Below are 9,392 nucleotides of genomic sequence, written 5' to 3'. Positions count from 1 at the left end.
AAAAAGGCTTTCTTAAACATAATAATCATGATCAAACACACTCTAAGTTATGTTTTAATCTTATAATGATTATACGTTATACGTTACCCCTGTAACGTATAAAAATTAAATCCATGAATATCCTTCTGCATATGTTCATATTTTGAGTTAGATGGAAAATATCAAAACTTATTCGAAATACTACGCTGATCTTCCAGATGAAAAGAATAAAGACTGCCAAATAACACAACTCGTATGAAATCAGCGAAATATTTAAAAATCGAGATAACTCTTAGCCTGAAAAACTACAATTCTTATAATTCATTAAGAACAATTAAATCGATATTGAGGGGCAGTGGGGAGTATTATTGTTGAGTCGGCTGTCGTTTTTTTTTTCTTGTATAAGATTTGTGATATCGCTGTTCAGAATTTTTTTTTTTTTAACTTGGTCTTTCTGGCCCTTGTTATATTGTCAGTCAAGATATTTTGAAAAGAGATCATTTCAAAAATGGCTAATTGTTATGACAGTATGAATTAATAATCATAGATTGTATTATTTTATCTTTTGGCTATATCAAGAATTGTTCCTTGTATTATATTTTGCATATTTGGATTTCAAACCTTATTATCTTCCCTAATGGGTGAAAGGCAGACAAAGTAGGGGGGGGGGATTTGAAAAGAAAGAATAGCCTCGCTATATATTTTTAGGTAATTGCCTTTTTTAGTTTTTGGGTAATGTTTAATTCTTTCTGTTTCTAAAGCAATATATATATAAATAGTATGTATAGTCTTTTTATTTGAAACTTGGAATTTTTTATGAAGGAACATTTGCTTAGCTGCACTGAATTAAGGTAGTGTGTTGTTCTCACTGAATCCAATGGAATTTCTTACGCGAATCATGCGATTTTTTTTTTTTTTTTTTTTTTTTTTTTTTTTTTTTTCCGTCCTTCAGAAGAGACGTTTTTTTGGCAAGCCTTCAGAAGAGATGGGAATTCTTTATTTCATTAGACAATTGTAAGGAAAGTTGAAGAAATTCATGTACGATAAGAAGGAATTTTTTTAGCACAAAAAAAAAGTCGTCAAGATTCTAGTCTTGGAATACGTTGAATAAAAAAGAATCAAACTCTAGGCATTCCCTACGGCAAAATACTAAAATGTGTGCAAAATTTACGCAATTTATTGCAGTAGCAACCACTTTTAACCGATTTTACCGGTTAACTCTAATAAAATGTAAGACATGGGAGTTTTAATATGCCAGAAAACATTTCTTATACAATATTGGTCGTTTCTACTGAGAAAACCAAATTGTAAAATCGCAGTCTGAATTGTAAATTTGCTGTTTCGCGATAATCCAAGCTATGAAAATATTCTCCCCTCCGACTACTGGGATGTTCTATCCATCTACTGATTCTCTGCCTTTGGCAGAGAATCAGTAAACTGGGGCAAATCATCTAACAGGGTTGGGGCAAGGCGTGACTTGACTAGACTGGGGCAATGCGTGACTTGGGGCAAATCCTCCGATGCTTCTCTGACTAGACTGGGGCAAATCATCCGATCTCTGACTGGACTGGGGCAATGCATGACTTGGGGCAAGTCATCCGGTGCCTATTTGGAGCTGGATCGACTCTAGCTGAGCTTTCAGAGTCACACCCCTGACCCCTGTTCCGAACCAAATAATCAGCAATACCAGGACTCGAACTCCTGCTCTTACGGACATAGAATTGCAAAGATAGCGCGCTAACCACTCTTCTGGTATGAGATTAGTAGATCGTGATCTAGGTAGTTTATTTGACAACTACACTCGAAAAGACGATTGTCGATTCTGCTTGGTCTTGGGTGATGTGTTTTAGCTTTGTTGACCCACAGGTTGCAATTTCGAAAATCTGGTTTTATGAATTTCTTTGTTTCACTGATAATATTCGATCTTGGTATAGGAATCGCTTTTGACAGTGGAAAATGTTTTATCTTATATATTACAGCGAAATTTGTGTGGATCAACTACTAAAACCGTTATGTATACTAGTTTGTAGGGATTGGAGAATAATTATTCCATCCAACACAAATTTGAATTCAATTAAAAGGTGATATATGAATTCAGTAGAAAGTTGAATTGAAACTTAATAGTAATGCTTTGATCTCCCGAATCCAATAAAAATTTATGACGCAAATCATATGAATTTTTGTCCTTGCATCCAGTTGATTCGATTTAGTAGTGCTGCTGGGATTACTGAGAACGGACCATGATGGTATTCCAATTCTATTTCAACACTGATCCAGTGGTCAATTGTTTTATTAGTTTTGACCAGTTAAAGGGTTTTGACCAGGCAGAAATGACAATACACACCAAGTGACAGTATATGTGTGACTCTATTCCTAGCCATTAGAATTTTTGGGGTATTTGTTGGATTTTCGAAAAAGATTAGTACTAAGCGTCCATCGCGAAGATGGCTCTGCAATCGAAGTGGGATTGTAAGTGTGAATTTTGATATGAAAGTTAAAAGTGTATGGCAAACTAACAATAAGAGGTGAGAACAATTATCTGGATAGGGCTCTAGGAAACAGCCAGATGTACCTAGTATTAAACAGAGATTTCTAATATCAATCATAATATTTCTAATATTAAGCAAAATTTTCTTCAAAAAGATGAACATTCATCCTTTCAGGATAGTTTCGTGCTATTTATTAGACGCATCAAATGACTTAGTTCCTAAGATGATTTTAAGATTTTTTGGAAAAGTTATTATAAACTGGAATATATTTTGGGAAAAAAGCAATTTAATATAAAAGTTTAATTTTCTGAATAAAGCGCTAACCTGTTCTCAACTAGCACACTTGATGTCGAAAGGTCGCAACTACCCTCACCTAATAATCAGCAAAATCCTACGAATTGCTTCGAAATCTCACAGAAGTAACCAGTTTTATATTTTTACCTATTAGTTATTCACTTTATTTCTGAGAACGATTTTTTGCATGTGATGGAACATTGTAACTTATGAGGATTTGTGTTTTTGAGCAAAAATACTGGCAAAAAAATTGTCCACAATCCATGGTATCTTGGAACTGAAGCTTATACCTAAATTTTGTAGTCGTGCTGGGTAACACTGCACTTTCAGTGGCGCAAGTACTTATTATTTCGTGGAGACCTATATTAGAGTTGCTATTTTCCTTGAGTTTTCATATTATCAGTTTCACGTACTCTTTGATTTTAGTCGCCCAGTGGAAAAAAGTCTATATTTTACAAAGGTGCTAAAATAAAACTTTCATATTTTCTTGAGAATAGATTTTATAAAAGATTTGCAGATTTTTATTCAGTTCTTCAAGGATTCAAAGAAGAGCAGCTGTCCAAAACTTAGACTAAAAAACTTCAAGATGAAATGCTCACCTTTTCTTGAGAGCAAATTTTTATAAAAAATACTTATAGATTGGTATTCAATTCTACAAGAAATCAAAGAAGAGTAGCTCTCCAAAACTTGAAGTTCTCAGCTGAATAATATGGTTTCAATTATTTACATAGCACATTGGGCTGTAATGGTTAGCCTTAGAGGTGACCCTCTTCAAGTATGTCAACTCTCGAGGTATCCATGGAAGTAGTTTTTTTCCAATAAATATTGTGATCCTTTGCCAAATTTTTTGGCTTTTCTCTGGCCAAATTTCTATAATTTTTGGCTTAATGCAAAGCAGGAAGATTCAGAGTCATTGATGTCGCGTACAAAGCATCAAATCGATGTTTCAGTGTCTGTCTCTTGTTTACAGGAACAGGTAGCAAGCCTGTCGCTCAACCTTACTGTAGCGAGAATCAAGCCCCAGGCCTGATATTGCCAAGTAGAGTATCAGTCACGTAAAAATAGCAGTTTAATAGGGAAAATCCTTTTATTTGACAGTGAAACATAAAAAAAATCTGGATATTTCGGTCACAGACACTGGCCACTGTGCATTTGATCGAAATATCCCAAGATTTTTTTGTGTCTAATTGACATAAAAAAGGACTTTCCCTATTGAGCTGTTATTTACTCGTCATAAAAAGGCAGTATGGTCTGCGAAAATACCTAGAGCATCAATTCACTGCTACCTCAGGGTTAAAATTAATAAATTAGTATAAAATGCATTTTAAGCCAGCCTGATGATTATTGTTGCGAAAAGATAGATGGTGTTGGTTGTATTCTTCTCAGATTAACTGGAATTTGCTCTTCTATCATTGTTCTACAATGTATAGCCCAAGCATATATGTCTTACTGTGAAAAATTACATTTTATGACTTCAAATAGCCAGCTAATTATCGGTAAACATGTCCGTGACAGAAGGTTTTATTCCCAAGATTAATGGTTCTACAATTAATACCCCCTCCCTCCCCCCAAAAAAAGAAAAAACGTGCGAAGTTCCATATTTTTGTACATAGGAGCTTGAAACCTCTGCAATTTGGTTCTCTGGTATGCTGAATCTGATGGAGTGATTTTGATTAAGATCTCTTCATGTTTCGGGGGTGTGTGCATGTGTGTAACATTCAGGAATCAGTAAAGGTGGATTATCCCTAGGATGTTCATTGTCTTTGTAACAAATAATATCTATATTCTTAGCCGAATATATGTACTTGTTGATTAACGTCTGTGGTTTGTTATTCAATTATTACCTACTCTTTGCTTAGTATGGATAAAATAGTATTAGGATCTGAGTTGCATTTTCTTATCCCACCAATTGCAGTGTTTTTCTCTAATTTCTTTATTTCATCATATTACCTTGTATATAGGCCTATATATAAATAAGATATTTTATTTGCTTTTTTGATATAATAAATTGCTAGTAACATAATTGTAAGGTATGGACTGTGATTTTATTTTGTAGAAACGAAGCATGAAAATATTTTCTGTGTTCGAAACGCAGAAAGATGTGTTTTTTCAATCTTTGTTCGATCTTGTAGCAAAAAACAATGTATTGGAACTTGTTTCATAATTTTACAGATGACTACTAACAATATTATCAAAGAACATGTCTGGTGTCACTTCAAATTGTGTGTCCGTTGAGGAGACTATTGAAGTGCTATTTTCAACCCAAGTAATAAAAAAAGTCTATTTTGTTTTCAAATTGGACTAAAAAGTAAAAATTTTTCTTATCATTTTTATTTCCTCTTTGGCTTGGAGCAGAAAGTAGAAGTAGGAGTAGTTTTCGAAACATGATAATAGAACCCGTCTAAAATTACAAAAACTTAAACAAAAGGACTTGGTTGTACCTAATCTTTGCATTACATTTAAAAAAATCAGTTCTGCCAAAATAGGATAAGAGGTACAGGTGTTACAATTTTTACTGACAATGTTTTCATACTCAATAAGTCCAAGCAATTCATAATAAATTCGCGAAAGAATATCCGCAGATTCAAAGGCTATAGGCTGGATCCAAAAACTTTGATTTAATTTTTAACTTTTAATTGAAATCCGAATTTCAATAAAAAACAATAAAGCTTATTTTGAATATTTTTGTTTCTTCTGGACAACGCTGCATGGTCAGAGGTGTTAGCAGATGTAATTCACGTTAAGCCACCAACGCGTCCTCTTTTCTCGATATTCAATTCGCCTGAACTTGGTATTGACAAAATAAGCTAAACATAAACCAAACATGAGAAAAACTAGACCTACGTTGCCCGGGCATCGTGAAGTGTTGCGGCAACCTTTGTCCGGCTTCGCCGACTAAAGTGTTACGAGAGCAACACTTTGGTTTTGTTTCTTCGCTATCGATCAGTAATCACATGATCCAAGGCCTCAGCGTTGAAAAAAACAACAACAAAATAGTATTGAAAGAAGGGACTAAATTGACTTTGCAGCCAGTTGAACTTTATCCTTTTCAGTCGTAGACATCGTGACGGATGAAAACTTGGAACATTATTTTATATAATCTAGTTGGTATTATGAAGCTATCCGTAATTTTTCAGGATTAAATTACCATAGGTGACACTAATTATTACGAAACTACCTCATAGTTTTGCGTTATCGTTTGTTTATCGTTACCCGTTGCGTAAACACTTAATTCTGTCAGATTTAAAGTGATCAAATACAATGCGCACCGATTTGCACAAATTTCTAGCCCAAAGTGAACAGATTCTTACTTACAAGTCCCTCTCTCGTGATAGACATCAAGTTCACTGGAAACAAATAAATGGGTACACCAACTAGCAAAAGGTACAAACCCCTCATTGCTGAAGATGATTATAGCCCAACAGCCGATTATTACTTACAAGTCCTCTACATGTCTTACCACTGGAACCAAATTGGTTTAACCATCAAATACACCGGAAACAAATAATAGGTACACCAACTAGCAAAAGTGGCGAACCCCTCATGGCCGAAGATGATTATGAGCTAACAGCCGTTTCTCGCCCAAAGTGAACCGATTCTTACGTATAAGTCCCTCTCCCGTGATAGGCATCAAGTTCACCGGAAACAAATAAATGGGTACACCAACTAGCATAGTCGCAAACCCTTCGTCGCTGAAGTTGACTGTAGCCTAACGGCAGATTACTACTTTCAAGTCCCCTACATGTCTTACCACCGGGACCAAATTGGTTTTACCATCAAATACACTGGAAACAAATAATAGATACACCAACTAGCAAAAGTTGCTAACCCCTCATTGCCGAATGTGATTATTACCTAACAGCCGACTGTTGCTTACAAGTCCTTTTCTATTTATCACTCAAAGAAGATATATTGGCTTTGGGGCCAGGTAACTGCCGCATATATTTAACACTTATACATTTTAGTCCATCTTCAATTTGAAAGTGGTGCCTGCCTGCTTGTCTGCTAGAACGGAGCTTTCCACTCGAAAGCAGAAACATGGTTTGATGAAACGAACGCTTGGCTGCACAACTTCAGATACTCCTCTCTGACATAGGCTATATAACTCCACTTCACTTCGCACACCATAGGCTCTGGCTCGTGGACAAGCAAAAACCAACCTTTTTGGCCCCAGGCAAGAGTTCTGCGGAGCTTTCCAAAATGTAATGTCATATTCATCAATCCCGTCTGAGGTCCACACTTTCTGTAAAAACCGCACAGGTTAGACCCTTACCAGTTTCTAAGAATAAGCTGAGATCGGCAGCTTAGGAAAAAAAACGGGACAAAACCCAGGTGTTGCTCTCGCAACACAATTTGTAGGTGTCAAAATGTTACTATAAACACAGCTGCCGTTAAACACCTTTGGACTTTTAAGGAGAACAAAAAAGTAACGTGACCTCACTTTGCCCCCCACCCACCTGAAATTTCGTTTTTTCCAAAATCTTGTCAAAACTAGGATAAACCTGAACAATTCAAGCATCAACAGAAAAAGATCAGTTTGTTTTAGTACATTTTTACCTTTTTAGTTCCATAAAGTACCTTTATAGAACTAAAAAGTACCTTTTTGGTACCAAATGGCTTTTTTTAGTTTTTACTGTCATTTTCACTTGATTTGAGAAAAGTGTCTTTAACTTTGTCCCCCCCCCCCCCGTGATTTTGACAAAATTACGCCATTGGCAGAGAAGATCCACGAATCTTCTCTTGTTAGCACTATAAAGCATTTATGGTCAAAGACAGAATATTGTTTTTCAGACAGAATATAAATAACAGGGAATATCAAATAAATATAGGAAAATAAATATAAATAACATAAGTAAATATAAATATAAATGAATAAATTTATAAACCAAATATAAATAAATGAAATCAAAAACGAACAGAAATTATAATAAATGACCAAGTCAAACTCAAAACGAGCAAAAATTAACATGAGTAGTGCTGACAACCCCCAAGCCTTCTCAAGACTAGAACATAATTTGCACTTTACTGAAAAGAATCAAAAACAAATGAGAGTGGTTTGCCAGTTTAATTTACAAATAATGGCATTTTTCCTTGAAGTTTCACTATTTTTTTTATTTATTAAGTCAAATAAGTGAAAATATTTTAAATGTATTTTTGTTTGCAGTGAGATGCCAATTATGTTCTGGTCTTGAGACGGCATGGGGGTTGTCAGCAATATTCTTGCTAATTTTTGCTCGTTTTGAGTTTTACTTGGTCATTTATAGTAATTTCTTTTCGTTTTTGGTTTCATTTATGTATTGAAAGTGATTGGTGGTAGTATTACACTTGGAAGATTCTTTGACTTTATATTTCTGTTCTTTTTTGGTTTAATGGAGCTCTTTACGTTCCTTTAAAAAAAAAATTGGGGAAAAAGTTTTAATTAATTTCTGTTCGTTTTTATTGACATAGTCTTTCTCGTGGAAAAAAGAGTATTTATATTTTTAAGGTTTTTCTATAAGAATCCATAGTTTGGCTAGCTATTTCTATTTTGGAGAAATTTTTCACCAATGTTTAATCCTGACACAAATATTATTGATTAATTTAATTTTATATCTCCTTAAGTTGATCTGAAAAATAAAACCTAATACCATTCCCTAAAATCTCTTTCTATGCTTTTAAACAACTTGGATACATTTACACTCTTTTTATTTATTTAAATTGTAAGAGCAGAAGTAGTAATAGTAGTAGCCTCGAAAATTTTAACTTAATACCCCAGTCGTTCCCGATATACTGCTGAGGTGTCTTATTGGCAAATGTAGACACATTGCCATTTGATTTAATTGTAAAATTGTTCAATTTAATTATTTAATTTAATTATTATTAATTTAATGGTTTAATTTAATTTAGTTTTAAAACATAGTGGACCGATTACATGATTGAGGCTTCGATCCATAATTTTATCGTGCTTCGATTCAGTAATTAGCGGATGATTTTTCGAACATTCTTGAAATCGTAACGGAGTCTCAAAATACACTAAAATCAATTGACACGAGATTGGCTAATCTAGAAAATCGAGTAATTTCTGTGAAAATGCTCAAGCTACCTTACAATCCAGTGTTGCTCAAGTTGAAAAAAACTGTAATTCAACAAATGAAGAAGCAATTTCACTAAAAAAGCAAATGCATATCATATCCACTGAGACAAAATATCACCGTGAAATGACGTCTTCGTTGTCAGGAAAATTGATGTCGGTCACAGCCTATATAAACACCAGTTGCGCGGAGTCGTATCTTACCCGTAGAAGGATTTCAACACATGTCTTTAGACTAGGCGTTAACCTCCGGTGCTCCCACAGCCAATCAGCGCGGAAAGATCTTGGCTGTATCCCGGGAGTGGCTCTATTCCTCCAATCAGCGCGGAAAGATCTTGGCTCTATCGTCGATGTCGCGACGATAGCTATGTGTTGCTTTTAAAAAATGTTTACGCAACTGGTGTCTATATAGGCTGTGGAGTCGGTGGAATATTTACCTACAGAAAATTGAATTATTGTTTGGAATACGGTTTGTGATGATGTAGCTACTGCTAAAAGTTTATTTTAAGAAATATGTGCCATAGTTTCGAATTAACAAAGGTTCCAGAATTTATAATTAT

Source organism: Artemia franciscana, chromosome 1 (genome assembly GCF_032884065.1).
Source record: "Artemia franciscana chromosome 1, ASM3288406v1, whole genome shotgun sequence".
NCBI classification, from domain to species: domain Eukaryota; kingdom Metazoa; phylum Arthropoda; class Branchiopoda; order Anostraca; family Artemiidae; genus Artemia; species Artemia franciscana.
Note: the sequence above shows the minus strand (reverse complement) of the source record.